The sequence below is a fragment of the Meriones unguiculatus genome, chromosome 3 (assembly GCF_030254825.1).
Source record: "Meriones unguiculatus strain TT.TT164.6M chromosome 3, Bangor_MerUng_6.1, whole genome shotgun sequence".
In the NCBI taxonomy this organism is placed as follows: Eukaryota; Metazoa; Chordata; class Mammalia; order Rodentia; family Muridae; genus Meriones; species Meriones unguiculatus.
This window is the reverse complement of record NC_083351.1, coordinates 97,320,156-97,344,737: the sequence shown is the minus strand read 5'-3', so window position 1 is coordinate 97,344,737 and position 24,582 is coordinate 97,320,156. Positions and strand designations below refer to the sequence as shown.

The 24,582-nt window shown below is 39.5% G+C and overlaps 1 long non-coding RNA gene and 1 pseudogene across 1 annotated transcript; both read left to right on the top strand.

The window, feature by feature from the left end:
• Positions 1 to 24,582, top strand: part of LOC110563497 (zinc finger protein 208-like) — a 104,882-nt pseudogene that overhangs the window by 46,463 nt on the left and 33,837 nt on the right.
• LOC132653115 (uncharacterized) lies at positions 3,333 to 15,672 on the top strand. The gene is made up of 3 exons (XR_009590825.1): positions 3,333 to 3,647; positions 14,546 to 14,641; positions 15,646 to 15,672. It is a non-coding gene; the product is annotated as an uncharacterized LOC132653115 (long non-coding RNA).

Genomic DNA, 24,582 nt, shown 5'->3' with positions numbered 1-24,582 from the left:
AAAAGTCCCTTAGTGCAACTTATAATTAAGATGTATTGCCAAATTGAGAGTATGCTGGTATTTGCTGAATTGAAGGAAGCTATGGTAATCTGGGTAGAGGGAACCAACAAGAATGTTCACAGAGTCCCATGTGCATGAACACCCATGTAATTCTGTTCTTTGGACTGGCACAGGAATAGCTGCATTGGATGCATAGGTAGATCAGTACAAAGCAAGATAAGAATGACCACAGAGAAGCCGGGCAGTGGTAGCCCATGCCTTTAATCCCAGCACTTGAATAACAGAGGCAGCCAGATAGCTGTAAGTTCAAGGCCATCCTGCTCTGCAAAGCTAGTTCCAGAATATCCAGGGCTACACAGTTACCCTGTCCTACAAAAATCAGGAAAAAAAAATACCCACAGAGAAATGAGGACAGTCAAGAGATATATTCAGTAAGGTAAGGAGAAAACTTTCCCATCTGGACAAATGGATAGTACCACTTTAATTTTGTGAAGAGGAATGAAGGAAGTTTGCAGATGGATTATAAAGTCAGATACTGAAGTTCAATGGTCAACCTTCTACAGAGTCACCATTTGCTATATGACCTCCTGACCCAGTTCAGCATGTTTTCAGAGAAGCTGTGGAACTATCTACAGTCCCTGTGCCTCCCTGTGAGCAATGCAGTAATGAAGGTGAGGAAGTGGTACAGGCCCAGCATGGTGGACATGGGGGTCTAGAGAGAGCTGCACTTGCAAGAAGTCTATTTCACTAGATTTTTGCTTGTTACTGATAGAAGGATAGATCACTATGAATGACAGTTGGAGGCTGGAGAGATGGCTCAATGGTTAAGAGCAGTATCTGCTCTTCCAGAGATCCTGAGTGCAATTCCCAGCAACCACATGGTGGCTCACAGCCATCTGTAATGTAATCTAATGTCCTCTTCTAGCATGCAGATGTACATGCAGGTAGAGCACTCATATGCATATATATAAATATTTAAAAAAACCTTAAAACACAAATAAATGGCAGTTGGCAGGTGTTTAACCTTTGTATATGTGTATTTAAACAGTGAGAAAACATAACTTTCAAAGGTCAAATTTTTTTCTAAACTTGAAACATAAGTTTTAAGTTTTTTGTTTTGTTTTGTTTTCCAGACAGCGTTTCTCTGTGTAATGCTTGCTGACATTCTTAAAATTCGCTCTTATAAACCAGGATGTCCTCCAACTCAGACTTTCAACTCTTTCTGACCTTTGGCATCACCTTTGGTACCACCATGGGCAGCTTAAATTTTATTAATTATATATTTCTTTTATTTTGTTAGTAGTGTGTGTTTGTGTGTGTGTCTGTTTGTCTGTTTCTTTCTGCCCATCTTTCTTTTGAGCTAGAGGATATAAAACGAATGAGTCTGATCCTCTAGAACTGCTGTTACATGTGCTTGGGAGCCACCATGTCACTGCTGGAACACAACTCACACCTTTGCAAGAACATTAGACACTCTCAACTACTGAACCATCTCTTATTTTATTTTATTTTTATTAATTACACTTTATTCACTTTGTAGTCCCCCATAAGCTCCTCCTCCCCTCCCGATCCCACCCTCTCACCCCCTTCTTCACGAATGCCCCTCCCCAAGTCCACTGATAGGGGAGGTCCTCCTCTCCTTCCTTCTGATCTTAGGTTATCAGATCTTATCAGGAGTGGCTGCTGATTGTCATCTTCTGTGGCCTGGTAAGGCTGCTCTCCCCTCAGGGGGAGGTGATTAAAGAGCAGGCCAATCAGATTATGTCAGAGGCAGTCCCTCTTCCCATTACTATGTAACCCACTTGGACACTGAACTGCCATGAGCTACATCTGTGCAGGGGTTCTAAGTTATCTCCATGTATGGTACTTGGTTGGAGTATGAGTCTCTGGGAAGATCCCTGTGTTCAAATTTCTGGTTCTGTTGCTCTCCTTGTGGACTGAACCATCTCTTTAGCCTGTAAGATTTTAAAGTGACTTTGCCAAACTTAACACCTAATAAAAAATGGTCCAATGGGAGCAAATTAAATGATCAAGATATTATATAAATATTATAGGTGATAAAGTTAAAATTGACAACATAAACTAAACGAACACATTAGGACTGAGAAACTGGTTCTGTTAGACTATTCTATGAGAATGCCTGGGTCCCTAATATCTTCCAGAAGGGGGCTTCCTCTTAGATCCTGTATGTTGAGTTTGTGCCTACAACATGGTATCTCCTCCTCCTGAATTAAACAATCCCACTAGGAAGAACTGGAGAATGCAAAGAGTTGGGAATGAACACTGCATCCTCAAAGATCAGCACTTCTCATATGAATGAGCACCTTCTAAGGAAGCTTTCCATGTAACAGACACGGACATACATGTGCACATACACACATATTGGAAGCCTAGCCATGCTCAGAAATGCTAAGTCTGTAAGTTTGCTGACAATGTCCTTCACTGCCACATTCAGGAGAAGGACAGAGCAGTCATGACCTCATTCTAAACAGACTTGCCCATCAACAGTCCAGGTTGCTACAGTTCTCGTTGACTCTAGTTTGTCTAAGTTGAGGAGGCTGACCTGTGTCACTGAACACACTCCCTCAATAGAAACAGCTTCCTTGTGAAGAAGCAGTGTGCATCGTGGAAGCATGAAATCTTCCTTGTGGTGGGGTTTGTGTCTTTGCCTCAAGCAGGAGCTGCACAGGAATGAACATTCCTACGAAGATGTGGGCATTCTCATACTCCAAGGCTCCAATGCAGCTTCGTTACTACAGTGAGCTCATTTGACCGTCCTGTGAACATATTTCTGATCCCTTCGCATTCAAGGAGGAATCATCTCAGCGTTCTGCTCAGGAGAAGTGAGGGAAGTTCAAGGCAGATACTGTAGATGTTCAAATAGTGTCAAATATGAACACTGACAAGGTAAGAGGAGAGACAGTAATTCAATAGGAACATGAAACCTAAAGCAGAGGGAAATATCCTATAGCGCACAGTGGACCAAGTGTCAGAACACATAGCAACTGTGATCCCAGGATCGGCGCCCTTCTTGGGAGAGTTGCAGAGGAGGAAAGCATGTCATCAGACAATACCTGGTAGTGACGAGCCTTGATTTCTGATTCTTCTGTCTTAAGCTGCTGAGACACTGGATATAGGCCAGGTCACCAAGGTTGGCTTCAATAAGCATCTTAAAGAGATAATCCTCAGGCCTACATTAGCTTCCTGCTTATTTTTAAGTAAAGCAGATCAATCTGGATTCTTCACGCAGTATTAAGATTCTATAAGTAGATCGGAGCTTTAAAATCACAACGTTTTAGCAAAAATAACTAGCAAACGTGATAAACATGACTGTGGAAAGTTCGATTCACAGGCTAAGATCAGGTGCTGCGACCACAGGACTTCAAAACAGCCAAATCCCTGTGCCTGCCTATGAGCTGAAGCCTGTTCCCTTCCAACTTCACCCAGGACAGTTGGGTAGCAACCTAGGCAGCAATGAGTGCCAGGAAGTCCTTCGCAGTGACTTGTGGGAAATGTAGTCCGGACAACTATGACGTCACAGAATGACTGTGGGTAGCACACTTAAGCATTCCTTATTCAAACTTGGCTTCACCCCAAAGTTAGGCAAGTTTCCTGCTCAGCGCTGGGCTTGGATCTCTGACCTGGAGGTTGGTGGAAGGAGCAGCGGCGTCCTGCAGATCTGAGCGGCTGTGCACGGTGGCGGGTCCTGCACGGAGGGAGCTGACTTGGGCTGGTTGGGACGACCTGGAAAAGCTGAATCTGGAGGTGCTGTGGTGGGTCACCTAGGCTTGGCCACTGCCCCTGGGTGCAGGTTTGACCCGAGAGAAGGTTGGAAACAGCGGGATTTCAAGGGCTGACTGGGTCTGCTCACTGTCTGTGCCTGAGGAGGTCAAGGAAGCTCATTCATGTTTGCTGGAAAACAAACATGCTCTGTCTAGCTGACCCAGGCTCACATGGCTGTAGTCAGATTTCTCAGGACTCCTAGAACACGTTGACATCTAGCTTCACCTGTGCTTTATGTCTGGCCTAGTACTCCTGGTTTGAGCTCACGGAGGTTCCTCAAGTTGCTAGTTTCCTGTGAGGGCGATTGTTGATTGGAATGTTAGTGCCTTTACCTCTGGAATGAATTGTTAGGTTCATGGATACCTGGCATTGGACAGGAATCCCTATGTCCCTGAGCCTTGAATCATAACAACCTGTTGGTATATAACCACAGAATAATCTTGTAAGAGGTATGAGCCTGTCTTTGCACAATCCACATAATTACAGATCTTACAGTTCAGAGTAAAATTACTAGACAGTAATACCTCATCATTTCTGTGACTCTGTAGTGCCTGAAGTTTGGACTCTTTCAAATATGAGATGTGACTTTGTTGGATGACAGAAATGGAGCTTTTGATCTCTGGGAGGGGCTGGAATGTGTAAAGGGGAGGGGAGAAATGGCCCTGAAAATCTAGCCAGCTCTGTACATTGTTCTCATCACATGCTTTTCTTCTATCTCTTCACATTATAATCAGTTTCTGAATTCCCTTATCTATTCTGTCACTGAATGTAGCATCCAGGTTCACTGCTCCCTGAATAGTTCTAGAAAATTTGCCTAAGTTTTATACTGTGTCACAGAAAATGTAAGATAAATGTGGAAAGTATTAGAACACTCAGGGTCTTGTGGTTTGCATGCACGTAGTAGGTTCCTGTCAATGCAGCTCTCATCCTAAAGCCTTAAGAGATAATTTACTCTGGAGCTATTTGTATGTCCATGATCTGGGAACACAAATTCCATACTCCAACATGAAAGCATTTTCACGGTTTTACAGGACAAAGAATGCCATTAATCAAGAAAGTTTGAACTACAGGGGTGGGTGCCCCAGAGAGGCAGGTACTGTAAGATGGAAGAGCAGTTCTATTTGCCTGAGATACTATTTGATGAATTCTTAGTTTTGGCCTGATAGAAGCTCATGTTCTGCCAAGTCAGTGGATTCTGGGAGGTTTTTATCTTTTGTCACAAGCTGTTTGGTCTACTTCAGAGTGAGGTAAGGACTGATTTCCTGAAGAGTAAAACCAGCCCAAGGTAAGGCAACGACTCCCTGAACCTGCAACATTCCAGTCTCTGTACAGCCCTGAACGTCCACATGGGCCATCATTCTCTGCAGACAGCCTCCTCCCGAGAGTTCTCATTCACGGCCAGACACAGGGTTTTCAGGGTTTTCCTCCACATCCACTCTCCCTGTCTCCGGTGACCTTGCACATATTGTCACTCTTCAGTCAAACCAGGTGTTTTGAGCTGGAGACTGGCTTATGACATTGAAGTCTATACTTAGGAAGCATGGGCTTCAGACCACCTTGTCCTATCTACTGGAATTCTCAGTGGGCTTCCAACCATATGTAAAATATTAGACAGTCCCTAGTTAACATTGCTAATGCGTAGGAAAAGTAATAACAGCATATGAAGTGGGAAAAGCTCACTGCCTTGCACAGCAGAACAGCTTCCTCACAGTGGATGATACAGCAGCATGTTCATATATAGCTTACAGGCACCAAATATGTATGTTGAATTAAACTGTCCTGACAGAAAAGGGAAGTTAAGCCTATTCTATGATTCATATCTCATATCTCTACATTTGGAGTCAGAAATCCTGGAATTCATCCTCTGCTCCAGAGCCATCCCCAGTGAGCCTAAGCTCCAAGAGACCCTGTGTTTTAAAAGCATTCCGAAAAACATAGTTTTCTGGCTGTAGTAATTACTTTTTGTTCCTCTTGCTTTTGAGCACTAGTGAAACAGACAGAAATCCATCCAGTTGACATCTTACTAATTTTCCAATCTTGCACATGCTTAGAGAAGTTTTGTTGACTATGTTTGAAATCTAATTTCCCTTTTTTTTTCCTCGCTTCCTTTTGTTAATGACACTATGTGTTTGTGATTAGGAGCACATTAGCATTTACTCTTTGAGGAAAGATTCTCCTCTTTGCCTTGTTTGACTGTTTTTTCCATATATACAGGGAATGTTAGTTATCATTACATACTCTTTTCTGCTATTTTCTGTCATTGCCTTATGGTGCTTTTTCAGCCATTACCTGAATTTTTCCAGAACAGAATTCTGGCTCTACAAATGAAAAATGACAACCTTATCTACCACTGTCCTTCACACGTGCTATCACTGCCATCCAGCCAGCAAAGTAAACTGTTAAGGTGAAATTTCTTCCTCTTCCTCTGGGAGGAGTCTGCGTTACTATGATGCGCAGTCCTGTCCCTTTTCTCCAAGGCTCTTTTCCTTTCATGCTAATATTAGCGTGAGTGATGGCAGGAAGGAAGAACTTAACTGATTTTAACAGACTCAGAATGTGGTAACTTTGTTGTGTTTGGCAAGTCCTTCTTAGAAAGCTCTCAAGGGAACTTGTATTGTGTGATGTCATTCAGGACCTGGTGATGGCTGTGTACATGCCAGAAACCATGCAGAGGACACAAAAATGTTACTCAGACAGATTTTGCTGGGCCTCCACAGGAGAAAGTAATAAACCTTAGAAGCATAGGTTGGCATCATTTTCTACTTTTGAGTTAAACTATTTCTCTCACTGAGTACAAGGACATTCTTCAAATCCATATTTATGTTCTTCCACCTCCCTAATTATTGCCCCACACTTCTCCCCAGTTTCCCCATGTACCCATATGTATGCTTCATGCTCTCTCTATTGCTCCCCCACAGCATCCCTGCAGGGACCTTTATGGCCACAGTTAACAAGGCAGGGGAGGCAGGAAGGCAGTTTGCCCACACAGCTCAGCGTCAGGTGTTCTTTCAAATGTTAGGAGTCTGATTCCCACTGATTTGTTTTAGGCAGGTCTTTGCGCAAGCACAATTAGGTGAAAAGTCTTCTGGTGATAATTAAGTCAATCCTGTGTGCACAACAAAACATCCATAAATCTCCTTGAGGAACAAAGCCAGCTACATATAGATCATACCTGTCTAAGAGCATACTCTTTGTCAAGTCTATGAAGATAGATTCTATAGACTGAGTGGAAAAGGCAGATTTAGGAACAAATAATAAAAACTAATTTATAATAACGGTTTTGGAGAAGGGTCAGTGGCCTTGCTAGCCACAGAGATGGAATAAAGTTCACCAGACTACAAATCTGCTCTAGGTTTTGTTTGAAAAATGGATTTTGCTTTTTTTTTTTTCCCTTGAAGGAACAACCCTCTAGGTGTACATTCACTAACACTTTTATCATGAAAACATGTTGGATTTTGTCCAAGGTTTCTGCATCTGTTGAGATGATCTTGTGCTGTTTGTCTATAAAACTATATTGTTTATTACATTTGTTGACTTCCATATGATGAACCATCCCTGTATTTAAAGGCCAGAGCCAAGTTGGTCATGGTGCATAATCTTTTTGCCACGTTTTTGTATACTCTCTGCAAGGTTTTGTTGTTGTTTTTAGTTTGGGGTTTTTTGTTTGTTTTTGTTTTTGAGTGCTTTGAACCTGAGTTCATTGTGGATATTGGCTACCAGTGTTATTTTGTTATTTTTGTTGTGTCTCTACCTGATTTTGTTATTGTGATACTAGCTTTGAAGAAGTAGTTTGTGGGTGTGTCCTTTGTTCCTGTTTTTTTTTTTCCTGTTTTTTTTTTTTTTTTAAATAGTTGAAGAAGGATTAGTTGTACATTTTTTAGTGCCTCAGAATTCTGTTGTGAATCCATCTGGGCATGTAATATTTTTTTAAGCTTGAAGACTTTTTACTACAATTCCAATCTCCCCATTTGTTTTGAGTCACACAAAAACTAACCTCTGGGACCTGTTGAAGGCAGTCCTATGAGTGAAAATTATAGCTCTAACTGCCTACATGAAACAGAGAAAACCCACAAGGAAATGATTGAATGATACCAAAAAATGGGAAAAATAAGAACAAACCTAGTTTCAATCCTGTCGACAGTAAAGAATAAAAAAAAGAGAGAAAATATTTAAATGAAGTCAAAGAAAAAGTTTCAAATGATCAACAGTTTCACAGCAATTTCATTAAGATAGACAAGATTGAGATACCGTTGGCCCAGCTAACCGAAAGGAGTAGGACCCAAATGATCAGGCTTGGAAATGAACAGGAAGACATTATAGCAGTTACCAAAAAAATTCAGACTATCATAAGAGAATATTTTGAAAACCTGTCCTATTCAATTAAAAAATAAAACTCTCTTCGATATGTTTCTTGTAGACAACAGAAAGATGGATTTTGTCTCTTAATCCATTCTCCTAGCCTGTGTCTTTTGAATGGAGAACAGAGGGCATTGCTTCTTCTGATATGTTAGTGTTAATTGTCACTGTGTTGCTGATTTTTGGTGTTGTTTGTATTGTCAGTGGCCCTTTGTGTTTCAGTAAGTTTGGCTTACTATTCCTTTCCATAGGCTCTTGGCTATCCTATCCCTCTCTTCAGCCTAAAATATCGCTTCCTGTATTTTCTGTAGGTTTGAATTGTACGATATAAATTTTTAAATGATCTTTATTGTCTGAGCTGGCCAGCAGAGTCAAACAGTTCCTGAGTAACTGAATCAAAATGAGATGACTGAAATAATTAAAGCAAATCACACTACACACGGGATCAGCTTGAGAGGGCTGTCAGTATAACTGCAGCATGGGTTTATTCCACAATTCATTTTTTATAGGCAAAGCAAAAACAAGTCACATCAATACAAAAAGAAATTCGTGAAACTGCCAAACTTCTTTTCTAAAACTACTTTCCTATAGCAGATATGGTCCAAGGACACACAAACAAGCTTTAAGGAACTTGGAACAAGTTTTACGGAACTTGGCAAAATTTCCTCTTTTCTCTGTCTCAAGGTGAAGGCCAGGGTGAAAACATGTTTTTCGATAAATAACAAAGCAGCTTGACAAACAAGCAGTTTAGACACACTTTATACTGTAGATAGGACAATAAAAAGAACAATCATGATAACTATCAGTAAGAATTATATTCACAGTGTCTAGTCCATTTGTATTTGCCAACCTGGGAGAAATTATTCCACTGTCTATCCTAGCTTAAAGAGTCCGAAGTTTTATCCCCAAATCATTTTCTTATCACAATTAAATCTTTCACATCTTCTAACTTTTACAACTTGTGTTTACCAACCTTAAAACAATTCTTTTGTGTCTCTTTTCTGAATCTTCTAAGAAGGAAAACTGTAAAACTTTAACTACCTCATCTTCAAACCTATCAGAAACCTGAGAAAGACAAATTCTACTTGAGCAAACAGGAAGTACAGAGCCAGTAGCTTCCAAAATGACAGAGACTTGCAGGCTACCTGGACAGTCGTCCAAGGTTTCTCTGTATTGTTGGGGCATCCATCTTTGGCTGTCAGGCCTAGAAGAGAGGACAGACGTTTTTGTGAAGCAGGTATTTTGAAGGACTGATCCACCTTGTCTCTGGAGTGTTGGGCAGTCGACTTCCCAGTGTCCTGCTTGTTACAGTTTGGATGGCATTTATCAGCAGTTGAGTTACAGTTCAGTTTTTTTGCTCAGTGTCCAGCTTTGCCACATTGGAAGAAAATTCCCTGTGGAGGTTGTTTGATACCCAGTCTTCCTTGGAGTAGAATGGGGTACTGCGTGAGTTGATGTGTCTCTCTGTCAGAAAAGCCTCTTATTATTAGAAGATCTTAAATGGCACATTCTTCAGATGTCTAAAGTGTTTAAGGACTACTTGTCTATCTCTGTATATCTAAATGGACAAATTTTGCTGGTTTACTTTTTGCTTAACTTTGAAAACATATACCCTCTTTGTCCTTGTATCCCTTTATCACCCCTTTTTGTCTTTTCATCTTCTTTCCTCCCTTTTCCCACAATACCTAGGAGACAAAAAGGGTAGAGGAAAGAGAGATCCTTCAATCCAGCCTCCTTTACTTTGTTTTGTCGCTGATCATGACCAGTGACAATCTGCAACCACCCTGTAAACTACTACAAGCATCTATAGCACACCAAACGACCATACCCCACCCACCCCACTTCTCAGGAATGAGGGCATTATGTTTTATAAATATGTTTTATGCTTTCTGTTCTCTGTGGGTGACAGCATTTTGGGGGATACTAAGAGATACTGACCAAATTCTGGGAGAGTTAACTGTTTCACTTGCTGTCCAAGCTCTGTGGAATAGGAAAGTGCAGGGCTTCAGTCTTGACTGAAGAAGCATGTGCGAGACTGGACCTACAGTAATAAATTTAAAGGGGTGGTAGCTTTTTCTAACCTGGCTACCTCACAATGAGACAGAGACCCATTAGATTTATTCAACAAGCTTTAAGCTTCATCTAATTATAATTTCTACTGTGTTCTCCTATCATTAATAAATATCCATTTTTCTGGTATCTTCAGTATCTTTTGTTTTATCTATTGGAGCTACTCTAGTTTTTAACCAAGTTTTGAGCAGCACTATTTGTCCTATCAGGATTTAATTTTTTAGTTGCTCTCTAGAATATTTTCTCCTTGGCTGATGGAAAATGAATGGATCCTTTTATTCTTTGTTGAGCACAAGCAAAGCACCTCAGGTAGTTTTCCTACAGTAAGGAATTTTCTCAAATATCTCTGGATCTACATTTGTAAGCTCTGTGTCCACATCTCTTACATACCTCAGGAAACTTCCTCCCTGGATAATTATTAGAGAAAATTTTATCCTTAGGAACTGTTTGACCTTTTCTTTTTCAGCCCTTTTCTTTTCCAGCCACACATTCTGAGGTCTCATATTTTTTTGTAATTGTCTATCTAATCATAACTGAATTGTAAGCATTAGATGCAATATCCGCAGTAGTTTTAATCCATTCATAAATAGGTGTGTATCTGGCCTTTAAAGGTGTAATAGTGTTTTTGCTTCCAGCATTAGCATTCTCAAAAGCTAAAGATTCAATTAAAATTTCTCTACTTCTGCATCCGATATTGCTGTTTGGAGATGAAGTTAATCTTTGTAAAAAGTCAGTGAAAGATTCCTCTGAACCCTGAGTTGTCTTTCTAAATGATCCATATTGTTTTCCCTGTTGTTCTGGGAAACCAAAAGAATTAAAAATTAGGTTTCTGGGTTAAAGGAACAAGCCTGGACAAAGACCAGTCATGTCAAACTAGGTGTGGGGCAGGGGTCAGGGGAGCACCCAGCCTTACTGTATTCTTTCTGACCACTAGAGATACAGTTGCTAGGAAACAAGTCCAGGTGGCCCCAACTCATTACAGAAGTCACACAGGCTTGTTCCTGGAGATACCAACAAATGCTCCTGTACTCTAGCAACAGCCAATCAGCACAGGACAGGGCGTTTCGACTGAATCCTAAGACCAGGTGCCTCCCCCCCCCACACACACACAGACACACAAGAGAAAACAAAGTCAGAACTGTTAATGGTTTTGATGCCTTCCCCATAGCCAATCATTTAAAATGTAGCATCCCTCTTTGTGTTTCAACCAATAGATGCTTGCCAGGCTGGAGTTCTGCTTTGAGGAGTGCTGGGAGGGACTGGGACCTATAAATCAACTCCAACCCTGAGCATGAGGCTCTCTGTTGGATACCAGTGCCTTGGTATCTGAGAGGCCCAGCTCAAGTTGTGAATAAAGATCCTCCATGTGATTTGCAATGGACTGGACTCCTGGTGGTCTTTTGGGGGTCTCGCAAATCAAGCGCAACAGTTCAACCTTGCCCCAGGCTTGTAAAGCTATTATATGACATTGCTCTAACATGGTATCTTTGAACAGAACCTGGACTCTTAATTTGGCATACTGACCTTCACCTAGCACCTGGTTGCTGACAATATCAATGCCTCTAGTATGATTACAATGATCCATAACTCCAGCCTTATCTTTCTACTGTTAGCCATTGTAATTGAGGGCCAGATTCTATGATGGCTGACATCAAATCTCTCCAATCTTTTGGTATTATACAATTTTGCATGGCCCAGTAATTAAGTATCTGTTTTACATCAGGTGAATGTATGCCATAAGCCATTCCTACTTTTAAAAATATTTTTAGATCTAGCATCTCTATGGGCTGCCACCCAGAGTCAGAGTGCCATTTTAAACAGACAGATGTTTCCACAGCCAGGTGTTGCAGCCAAGCACAGCCCTGCCAGCACAACAAATGCCCCACCCTCTGGCTCACAGGACTCCACCTCCATCCATGCCTGCCTCCCTTTTCCAGTCAAACTTTCAGTTTTTGAACAGACAGAGATTTGTGCCCCTCCAAAAGCAGCTGCCACCTGACGGCTGTGCCAGTGCACAGCGAGGGGGGCAGTACAATGCCAAGGGCCACTTGGGTGGAAGGGGAGGTTCCTGCCTAGCAAGCACAGATGAATAGCCCTACATCCACCAGGGACAGGCACTGCATCCCCTCCAAACTGCAATCAGGCCTTTAGCAGGAGCACCAAAGGTGGCAGCTGCTGTCATCCCCCAGGCCAGACTTGGGTCACACCTTGGTGGGATGGATGGGGGTCACACCTTAGCCTGATGGGTCTGAGAGACCATTGGCACAGTGGATGAACACTGCTAAGTTAAATCCTCCTGGCAGACCAAGCTCACCCAAAATTTGGAATTTTCATGTTTCTTTCTTTGAATTTTGCTTAAATGTTTGTTTTTCCCTGATAGCAAAAGTAACTAAAAGTGTTCATGCTTTTAAACCCAAAATTGTTTCCCAAGCCTCTCCTATGGCACAAGGGTATGTGTCAACTGCCATTTTCTACAATATGGATTTCAGTACAGATTACAAACAATGACAAGGCCAACATGTCTAAAATTTATCTCCTTTTGTGAACTTAAAATATCTTTTAAGCTTCAGAGAGTCATCTTGCATGCAACTCTCACAGGTCAAAAGAACTACATCAATAGATTTCAGACTGTCTTTAAGAATAGATTGAATAATGCTCATGTTAATTTGATCAATGTACTTTGGTTAAAGTAAAACTAACATTTTAATATTTCTCTTTATTTAACAATATATCTAATGTGCATTTCAATGTAAAATCAGTGCGAAAATTAATTAGGAGATATGTTTTGTCCTCTTTTATTTTGTTTTTATTATTTAGTCTTCAATTTCTAGAGGTAAGAGCACTTACTTAAGCCAGTTTGTTTTTCACAGAAAAGCTATTATTGTTGAGATTAGAAAAAAAATTGTATATTGCCATTATATAATGTCTTGTAATGACACATCCTAGTCGTCAACAATCTCCAAACTAATGTATTGCCTTCATGAAAGCAAGAATAATTCCAGGAACTTAGTTTCTATCGTTTCTGTGTCGTGTGCAGTCAATTTTAAAAGGTTACCAATAAACACTTTTTATTTCGTTGTTTCTTATACATACAGAGAATCTCCTTACACAGGTCACGTTATTAACATGGTGTTGCCTTTCTCAGCTACTTTAAGCAGCTTTATAAATAATGCTTTATTGACTCTCCACTTGAAGGATGCAGGAGGAGGATTGAGATCCCTCTGTGCCCTGATTCCATCTCCACTATTCCCACTGCTTTCCTTACAGCCACACAGGTGACTGCCTGCAGAAGGTCTCCATATGTGGAGGTGGCCTACATTAGGGATGCCAAATTGAATCCTCTAATGATGATGGCAGCATGTTTACCAACCTCAAAACTCATTTTCAGCTTTTCATCAACAATCCCTAGGACAAACAATGCCAAATAGGAGTTGTGGGCAAGCTCTACCCTAATGGATTTGCTAAATACCCCATAGCCAACCTACATGTCTTTCAGCAGCTTGCCCATGCCTCCAAATCATTTGTTACACACGTTAACATTCTTCAACAGGAAAATCAAGCCCAGAGAGAACGGGAATGCCTGGGCCCTGCACAGTGGAAATTGTACAGGGATGTGATGTTGGAGAATTATAACAACCTTGTATTCCTGGGTGAGGATCACTTCCATTATGAAGTCTTTTTTTTTTTATATATTTATTATGTTTGCAATGTTCTGTCTGCACATACACGCGCACACCAGAAAAGGGCACCATATCTCATTATAGATGGTTGTAAGCCACTATGTGGTTGCTGGGAATTGAACTCAAGAACTCTGGAAGAACAGCCAGTGCTCTTAACCTCTGAGCCATCTCTCCAGGCCCCTGTCATGAATTCTTAATTAACTGTCAGCATGAAACTTGCTCTTTTGTACAATATCTCATGAGAGCTTGTGCTTCCACCAGTGAGATTCATAGGAATAATCTTAAGGAAAATAAGTATAATTCATGTACCTTGGAACTATTTCTTGTTTTCATAACCTTCCACTCCATTTAAATGTATGATTTGTATTAGAAAGTAAGGGTCATGTGCAGGAGTGGTATGCCATAAAGAGATTGTCACACCCTTCAGTTAAAGTTTTCATTGTAACTAAGGGATATGAAGCTAGGGACCTGCAATTCCCAAATTCCTCCTAAGCATTTTGTTGCGCCCATCAGAAAACACATAAAGGACTAAACCTCTCTACCGCTCTATACCTCTTTATTGTAATTTCTCATTTCTTATGCCCACAGTCTTGGCAAGAACATATTATTTCCCAGAAGAACCAACTAAAAATGTTGTTCCCTTTTCCCACAAACAGGTCTTGCTTCTTCTAAGTCATACCTGGTCACATTTCTGGAGCAAAGACAAGAGCCTTCAGATGTGAAGAGACAAGCAGCCACTGTCATTCAGCCAGGTGTGTCAGAATGAGGGGGTCAAAAGACAGAGGGGTAAATCCAGACACAACAGAACACCATTGCCATAAAATGTTCTGGTAGAAATCATCTCTCAAAGATCTCATTTCCTTTTTCTTTTTCTTTCTTTTTTTTTTTTTCTGTCAAAAGAGGACATCTATGTGATATTTAGGATGCTTGGAGTCTTATGAGTTTTTTGCTATCCCCTAACATGAGGCAAACATGTGTTTACTGTGACAATCAAAGATCTGTCATTTCTAGTTACCTTGTTACTTTGTTGTTGTTGTTGTTTTGTTTTGTTTTGTTTTTTGGTCTTTTTGTTATTTTGTCTTTTTTTTTTTTCAGAGCTGAGGACTGCACCCAGGGCCTTGTGCTTGCCTAGCAAGCACTCTACCACGGAGCTAAATCCCCAACCCCAGCTCTGTCAATTCTTAGTGATTTTTAACTTGGAATTTTTTTCAAGACTTTCTGTCTTGAATACTTGGAGTTTATTATTTATTGCTATTATGGACAGGCTTTTTATATAGCCTCACTTTCATAACTTCTAAAACTATAACCCCATACTTAGAATACATATATCCTACATGAAAACAACCATGTATAGTGTAGAGGCATTTTCATGTAAGACTACTTTTATATATTGTTTTTACCTAGTCATAAAATTTGTGTATTTCTTTAAAGGACTGATTTGCATTTTCATAATGCTATTATGGGTTTTCCTAGTTGTTGATGTTAGGCCTTCCATATATGTTTGAATTTGATTAATGCTCCTTGGTTTTCATGTTCTGTGTGTTCATGGTTTTCCTACTCCAGTGGAAGGTTATATGACTTTCACCAATTGTGTTTTAAACTAGACTTAATAGAATACAGGTTTAGAAATTTAAATGTAGCTTATCATTTATATAGACAAATCCAAATATGAGTAAATATTTATTTTAAAAATAAGCATTAGAAATATAAAGAATTTTGTTCTGCTTTCATTCATTTCTCAATTTTTAATCACCAGGGGGAAAATGCTTTACATGCAAAGAATGTGGTAAAGCCTTTGATTGGAAATCAAAATTTAGTAAGCACAAGAGAATTCATTTAAGAGTAAAGCCCTACAAGTGTGAAGAATGTGGTAAGGCTTTCCGTGTTCCATCATTACTCTCTGAACACAAGAGAACTCATACAGGAGAGAAACCCTACAAGTGTGAATTATGTGGCAAGGCTTTTCATCATCCATCGTTACTTACTAAACACAAAAGAATTCATACAAGAGAAAAATCCTACAAGTGTCAAGTAAGTGGCAAGGCTTCTCTTTTTCCATCAGGAGTTTCTGAACACAATAAAATTTATACAGGAGAGAAACCATATAAGTGTGAAGTATGTGGCAAGTCCTTTTGTTTTCCATCATTACTTTCTGAACACAAGAGAATTCATACAGGAGAAAAACCCTACAAATGTGAAATATGTGGCAAGGCCTTCCATGCTCCATCATTACTTTCTGTACACAAAAGAATTCATACTGCAGAGAAACCATACAAATGTGAAATGTGTGACAAGGCCTTCCATGTTCCATCATTACTTTCTAAACACGTGATAATTCATACAGGAGAAAAACCCTACAAATGTGAAGTATATGGCAAGTCCTTTCATGCTCCATCACTACTTTCTGTACAAAAGAAAATTCATACCTCAGTAAAACCCTACAAGTGTGAAGTATGTGGCAAGGCCTTCCATTATCCATCAGTACTTTCTAAACATAAAAAAATCATACAGGAGAGAAACCATACAAGTGTGAAGTATATGGAAACACCTTCCGCTTTTTATTCTTACTTTCAGTACACAAGAGAATTCATACTGGAGAAAAACCCTACAAGTGTGAAATATGTGGCAAGGCCTTCCATTGTCCATCCATACTCTCTAAACACAAAATAATTCATACAGGAGAGAAACCCTACAAATGTGAAGTATGTGGCAAGGCCTTTCGTGTTCCATCAGTACTTTCTGTACACAAGAGAATCCATACAGGAGAGAAACCCTACAAATGTCAGGTATGTAGCAAGGACTTCCATTGTCCATCATTACTTTCTAAACACAAGAGAGGACATACAGATGAAAAACTCTACAAATGTGAAGTATGTGATAAGGCCTTTCACTGTCCATCATTACTTTCTAAGCACAAGAGAATTGATACATTAGAGAAACGCTGCAGGTGTGACATTTGTGGCCTGGCATTCCATTGTCCATCATTACTTTCTGAACACAGGAGAATTCATACTAGTGAGAAACCCTACAGTTGTGAAGTGTGTAACAAGTCCTTTAGAACTTCCCGGATTTTTTCTACTCATTTGATAGCCCATTCTGGAGAAAAACCCTATAAATGTGAGGAATGTGGAAAAGCCTTCTCTACAAAATCATACCTATGTCAGCACAAATTAACTCATGAAGTGGAGAACCCTTACAAATGTAAAGAATGCTGGAAAGTGCTCAACAATACTAAAAACTTTAGGGATCATCAAAGAATTCATTCTGGTGAGAAGCCCTACAAATGTAAAGAATGTGGCAAAGACTTTAGAAGTTCCACAGCACGTTCTAAACACCGCATAATTCATACTGGAGAAAAACGGTACAAATGTGAAGAATGTGGCAAAAGCAGTGAACTTGCCACACATTTCACAGTGACCAGTCTTCTGGTCTTAAGAAACATAAAAAAAATTTCATTTGTGAGAGAAATCACACAAGTGTGAAGAATGTGCCATGGTCTTAAAAAGAGCTTTTGAAACTTTTCATAATTGACACTAGATTGAACTGACACAAGTGTGAAAAATGTTGCAAACCCTTTAATAAGTTTTCTTATATTTCTCAACACAACATAGTTCAAACTGGAATGAAATAATACAATTTTAAAATGTTTACACTTTTCTTCAGGCCCTAAAAGATAGAAAAATCCATTCTTAATAGAAGCCCTATAAACATGGGAAAAGAATCGATAGTGGATGGCAGCTATACACAGATGAAGAATGTAGTGAGTTATTTACCATTCAATCAACATTTCTGACCTCTATAGAATTTATCCTGCAGAGAAACACCACAGCTTTGAGGGTGTGGCAATGCCTTTGAAAGCTTCTCATCCCTTAAATGAAAGGAAAGCACTCTTACTGAGCAATAGTCCTCCAAAGGTAAAGAGTGTTGAAAGGTTTTATTTATCATAAATCAAAAATCTTACACACAACACTCTCTGCAAATGTAAAGTATGGCCAAGAGTTTAGCTGTTTTTGATGCCTGTATCCACATCAGAGGATTCATATTGGTATAGTGCACTACTATAGAGCCATGAGCTCCCTGCCTGACAAACTGGTTGCTCAGTAACTGGTTTTTTTTTTTTCTTCTCTTAATAAACAGAAGTGGGAGTACTTGTTTCTAAGTTTGGATCCTATGTAAGTTCTTCCTCCACTTGGTATGTGAAATGTTAGTGCAAATTTCAAAAGTGTTGCAGTTTTTCTCTTATCCCAGCTAGCTTCCAAAAAACTGATAATGGAACGGATAGATAGGTAAATAAATAGTTAGTTAGATAGATAGATAGATAGATACATACATACATACATACATACATAGATCTACAGCTTTAAGGCACAACTGAACAGTGTTAATCTATTTTAAGCTTCTAAGCTAATCTATCTTCCTCCCAGCATAAATACTCAAGATATTTTTGTTTTATGGCTTTCTCTGCTCCAACTACTCTCTCATGATGTCTCCTAGACCTCTACTTGTGGTTGAATCCCCACTTCCTCTCTTTCTAGACTTCTCCTGGCTGGGAGGAAGTCCAGCCCTATTTTCTCCCCTCTTCAGTCATTGGCTGTTAAGCTACTTTAATTGACTTATCAGGGAACAATTGGAAAACAGCTTTTATACTGCATTGAAACAGGAGATCCTCTGACTAAGGATTGCAACCAGGTATAGACTGAAATCAACATTTAAGTCTTTACACACAATAATATTATGCCTACACCTCTCCCTGTCCCCCGACAATTGTATTTTCCTTTCTCCAGCATCTGAAAACTCACTGACTGCAACTTACAATTAATCAAGTGGACTGCCAAATTGAGAGTGTGCTGCTAAGTATTAATTGCTTTGAAAGAAGCTATGGTAATCTGGGTGGAAGGAACCTTGCCTAAGGAATTGCCTCTATCAGATTAACCTGCACATAAGTCTATGATGTAATTCCTTGATTAATGATTGCTTTTGGGGGCCTCAGACAACTGGTGGCAATTCCATCACTGGGAAAGTGATCCTTATTATACAACTATGATAGTCATTGGAGGTCTGGGGGAGGGGACAGAGCCTGAAAACATTCTTCCATGGTTTTTGCTTTTGTTCTTGCCTCCAGTTTAATACTTGATCTCCCGATCTGTCCTCCTTTAATGATGGTCTACAACCTGTACAACACTTAAACCATTTCCTCTTCCCATGTTGCTTTTGGTATGAATACTTTATTGAAACAATAGAGAATTGAAGAAACAGAAAGTCATGAAGTGAAAAAGAACATGTCTTTAACTCAGATTGGCATTATGCCCATTTTAATTACCATCAGTCTGTTAGTTCATATTATCTGTAATAACAATAGTGGGGTTTTTTTGTGCCAAATATGAAAAGTGGATTGATAAGCTACAAGCCTTAGAAATACTTATAAATGAAGATAGGAAAATCCTCAGACAGAATGAAGCAGATATTTATACATGGGCAACTCATAACAGGATTATACCCTGAGACTGGAAAGATTTGGCAACAGCAATATTGGAAACTGGTCCTCAGTTACGATGGTAAACATGGTGGAAAGAAGAAGCATGGGCCATACAAGGATAACAAAAGGCGAAATGTATTGATATTTCCCAAGATGGGTTGCTAGGTGAACGCCAATATGCTCAGTTCCAAAGGTAGCTTAAATTTGACAGTAACGCTGGGGTGCTATGTCTTTTAGCAGCTTTAAATGCTTGAGACAAGGTTGAAGAATTGAGAAAGAGGTCTGAGTCATTTACTAAAATTATACAAGGCACAAAAGAAGCCTTCACTGACTTTGAAATTATTGACTTCAGCTGTAAATAGAATAGTATCATGTTCTGAAGTTAAGAAAATACTAATAGAATCTCTGGCTTTTGAAAATGCTAACTCACAATGGAAAAGGGTAATTAGACCTTAAAGCCAAGATCTACACCAGTAGATGAGTGAATTAGAGATTCATTCTAATGTGATATTGGAGTTCACATTTATGATGCTACTCTGATAGGACAAAGTCATTTCTAAAAGTTCTAAGAAAAATCAAAATGTCAGATGATTTAATTGTGGTAAGCCAAGTCCTTTAAAAACCTATTTTAGGCAAGGTGTTTCTAGAAACAATGGTTTTTCTAGAGCTAATCCAAAAAGAAGGCCCCAGCCTTGTGGAGTATGCAGAAAGTGTAACAAAGTCTGGCATTGGACTAATGAATACAGATCAGCAAGGGAGGTTATCCTTTTCAACTGAAAATGCACAGGGAGCCTTTCACAGGTCCCAGTATCAAATCTTATTTATTCATTTCCTGTAAGTCTGGAGAAATTCATCCACAGAGGAATTAAAAGAGTTAATGTCTGTTGTTTAAAACAACACTGCTCTTGATGTAATCAATAGCTTCAGTATATAAAACAAAAAATTCAGGAGAGACAAGAAAACAAGTATATTTAGGCAACCTCCTATAAATGATTGGAGCCAAAAGCTCAAAATACAGATAAATAACATTGAAATTGAAGGTTTAGTAAACAAAGAGCAGATGTAATGATAATTTCACCAAAATCTTGGCACCCAGATTGGCTCATTCAGAGGGTAAATATTCAGCATCTGGAAATTGGAGCTTTATCTCAGATAAAACAAAGTACAAGATGGGTCAAATGTATATGGCAAATGTAGAACGACAAATAAAAACATAAGTAGCTAATATAGCCATGAATCTATGGGGACATGATTTGTTGCAGCAATGGGAAACACAGATTAATGTTCCTCCAATCTCAGAAGGGAAAAAAATAAATAAAATAAGGAATGCTTCTGAGAAAAAAATTAAAAAGTATTTCAAGAACAGTCACAGACCATTCAGATTTTAGATAAGTAGTGCACAAGAAAAATAGCTTTTCTTAAACCACATGTCTTAATTCCATGTTAGAATGTTAGACTGTAGATTTCTACATGGCCCACACCATCTTGGATCTCTGCTTTTGAGTTTTCTTCTTAAATGAAAAGGATATGGGTTTTTTTTTTATTTTAAAACCAGTTAGTATATTTAAAATGCTTTAGGTAAATTCAAAGGGTTACTACATTTGAAACTTCTTTTGTACATCTCTAAGAGTTGAAGTGATTTGGAGCTAAGATGAAATTTTTGAGCAATGCAGTTGTGCCCATGTCTTTACTCCCAGCGGAGATGGGTGCATCTCTGTAAGTTAGTTGTTTTCTAAATTCTAGACCTACCATGAACAAGGTGGTGGCGGCACGTGCCTTTAATCCCACCATCCAGAGAAAAAAACACAGATATAGCTCCTAACTGGTATTGTTGATATACTAGAGTAATAACATACCATATTTAGGATGACTGTCCAGGTGGCCAACAGTCTCTGTCATTTCTATAGTTTTGGAAGCTGCTTGCTTTGTACTCCCTGTTTATTCAGATAATGTTTATCCTTCTCAGGTCTCTGATGGGGTTGAACACTAGACAACGACAGTCACACAGGTAAGCTGAAGTTGTTTAGGATATAAGTAAATTGTTTTAAGGTCTAAAAGGGTGTTTTAGGTTGATGAATGCAAGTTATGATAGACTATGATTAGGTACAGAACTTTAGACTCACCAAAATAGAATAGTTAGTAGAGTACTTTCTCCAAAGATGCTAATGCAGATGAACTGGACACCATGAATATAATTTTTATGAGATGCTATATAGACTATTGATGTTAGAGAAAGTCTTTTATCTGGACAAAAAGGGGAAAATGTTGCAGGATATTTGTTGGGAACCCCGAGATCAGGAAGTGTGAAAAACTGTTTCTAATTATGGTATGGCTCTGTCTTTGATCCTATATCTTTCTATTTACTGTAAACAAGTACTTGTGCTGTGGTTCAATGCTAACACACCTTTATTCTAAGAGCTTTCTGAAAACAGGATTAAATAGAGTTAACCCTGGGTCAAGAGGCAGAGCAAACGACCAAATTGACAGGAAGCTAACATGGGGAAAATAAGTTAGAGAATGAGAGGAAGTCTGGAGGATGGATAGAAAAACTGACAGGAAATAGAAAGGAGGGACATTGAGTTGGATGGTATTTAAGACAGCATGGAGGAGGACGGGACATTTCCTTCTGGGATGTTGGCTGAAGAGGAAGGTCAGCTCAGTGCTATCTCTGCTTCTCTGAAGTAGTAGGCTTTTACCTCAGTCTTTATTAGTAAAATTGAATGTTTGGTTTTTTTTCTTTGTAACAACAATTATTGTTGTATATTAGTTTATTATTGAAAGAAAAAGAGCCTTTTCTTGGACATACAGGGGAAAATGCTGGCATAATCCTTTGGAAGAACATGAAATACTCTTATCTACTGAACCATCTCTCTAGCCTGTATGTTTCAGATATAAACATGTTTTTGTTTCAATCCCAGGTGTGGGATGTGAGACTGATTCAGCTAGTCCACAGCAGCAAACTATTTGCCTCTTGTAGGCTCTGAGAGGAGCTCTTTGCCAGCTGTAGATGGTTTAAATCTGAGGACTCTGGAGAGAGAATAAATGCCAGAGCCCAGAGAATGTGGAGGAGCTCCAAGAAAGAACAGGCTGCTGCTGCTTTCTCCTGCAGCTGACAGTTGATGCTGCAGTGAGACTAGAAGTTAGAGATCTCCAGAAATGAGCATTGGACTGGCTCCAAGGAACCCCATTACTCTAACCAGCAGGAAGTTTTCCCAGGAGCCACCAAAAGTTTAGATATCAAAATCCTCAATGCAGCCTCAGATCTTATAATAGCCAGTGCACTGACTCTGAGAAATATGGTACATTCTGCCAGAGAAGCAAATGAGCCCCCTCTGGCAGCACTGGGTTCTCTGCAAGAATGTTCAGGTAACTTCTGGTCATTATGAACATAGCTCAAGGCTCAATAGCAACAAGTATGAGCTGACCTAGACAAGAGCAGAATAAAGTCATCAGGTTATAAAAGAAATTATTGATCCAAAAAGGGTTTAATTCCTTGATCATATGCTTTTAAGAAAGCAACAGCAAATTTCTTTTATATTAAAAGAAAGGCTGTTTTGTTTTTTGTGAGGTTTTGTTTTTTTTGTTTTTTGTTTTTGTTTTTTAACAGAAAGGAGGAACTGCTGTAGATATAAACATGGTTCTGTTTCAGTCCCAGGTGTGGGATATGGGACTGATTCAGCTGGTCTACAGCAGAAAATTATTTGCCTTGTGCGGGCTCTGAGAGGAGCTCTTTGCCTGCTGCAGATGGTTTGAATTTGAGGACTCTGGAGAAAGAATAAATGCCAGAGCCCAGAGTGTGGAAGAGCTCTAAGACAGAACACCGCTGCTTCTACTTTACCTCTGCAGCTCCTGTTACTATTCATGCAATAAAACAAAAGTTGGAGATCTCCAGAAACAAGGATTGGATTGGCTCCAAGGAACTCAAAAACCCTAACCAGCAGGAAGCAGCTAAGAGAACTGCTCCCCTTCTCCCACTAACCCTTTCTTTCTCCTACCTGATGTTTCGGTGTTGGAAGGAATTGGGTTGGAGGAGAAAGATACAAGAAATGTAAATAAAAGTGTTTTAGAGTATGCCAACATCTGTAAACATAGCATATGAAGTGATTTTGCCAAACATCACACCTAATGCAGAATGTTTCAATGGGAGAAAATTAAGTGATCAAGACATTATATATAATATTTTATTAGAGGTGTTAGATAAAATTGTTAACAGGGTCTAAACAAATTAATTAGGCCTTAGAATTCAGCTCTTGTAGACTTTTCCATACGTATGCCTTTGTCCCTAATATCCTCTTGAATGGGCCTCCTAGATCCTGGAAGTTCCATTTGTGCCTGTACCTTGGTTGCTCCCCTCCTTCTGAATTAAACAATTCCTCTAGGAAGAAATGGCAACTGAAGAAGTTGGAAAAGAACGCTGCATCCTCAAGGATCAGCACGTCTCATATGAATGAGCACCTTCTTAGTTAGCTTTCCATCTAACAGACACAAACACACATGTAAACATATACACACACATTGAAAACCTAGCTATGCTCAGAAATGCTAAGTCCTTAAGGTTGTTGACAATGCCCCTCACTGCAGCTTTCAGGAGAACAGACTAGTCATGTGACCTCATTCTAAACAGACTTGCTAATCAAGGGTCCAGGTTGCTATTTTGCTTGGTAACTTTTTTTTCTAAGTGGAGGAAGCTTAGAAAAAAGCTTCTGTGTCACTGGGTTAACACACTGCCTGCAATAGAAGAATTGAATGGAAACTTCTCACCATCTCCCCTCAGAAACAGCTTCCTTGTGAAGCAGTGTGCATCGTGGAAGCATGAAATCTTTCTTGTGGTGGGGTTTGTATATTTGTCTCAAGCATGAGCAGCACAGGAATGAACATCCCTACGAAGATGTGGGCATTCTCATACTCCATGGCTCCAATGCAGCTTCGTTACTACAGTGAGCTCATTTGACCGTCCTGTGAACATATTTCTGATACCTTCGTATTCAAGGAGGAATTTCAGTGTTCTGCTTAGGAGAAGTGAGGGAAGTTCAAGGCAGATACCGCTGGTGTTCAAATAGGGTCAAATATAAACACTGATAAGGTAAGAGGACAAATAGGAAATTCAATAAGGAACATGAAACCTAAAGCAGTTAGAAATATCCTAAAATGCACAGTGCACCAAGAGTCAATACACACACCAATGTGATACCAGGGTCTGTGCCCTTCTTGGGAGAG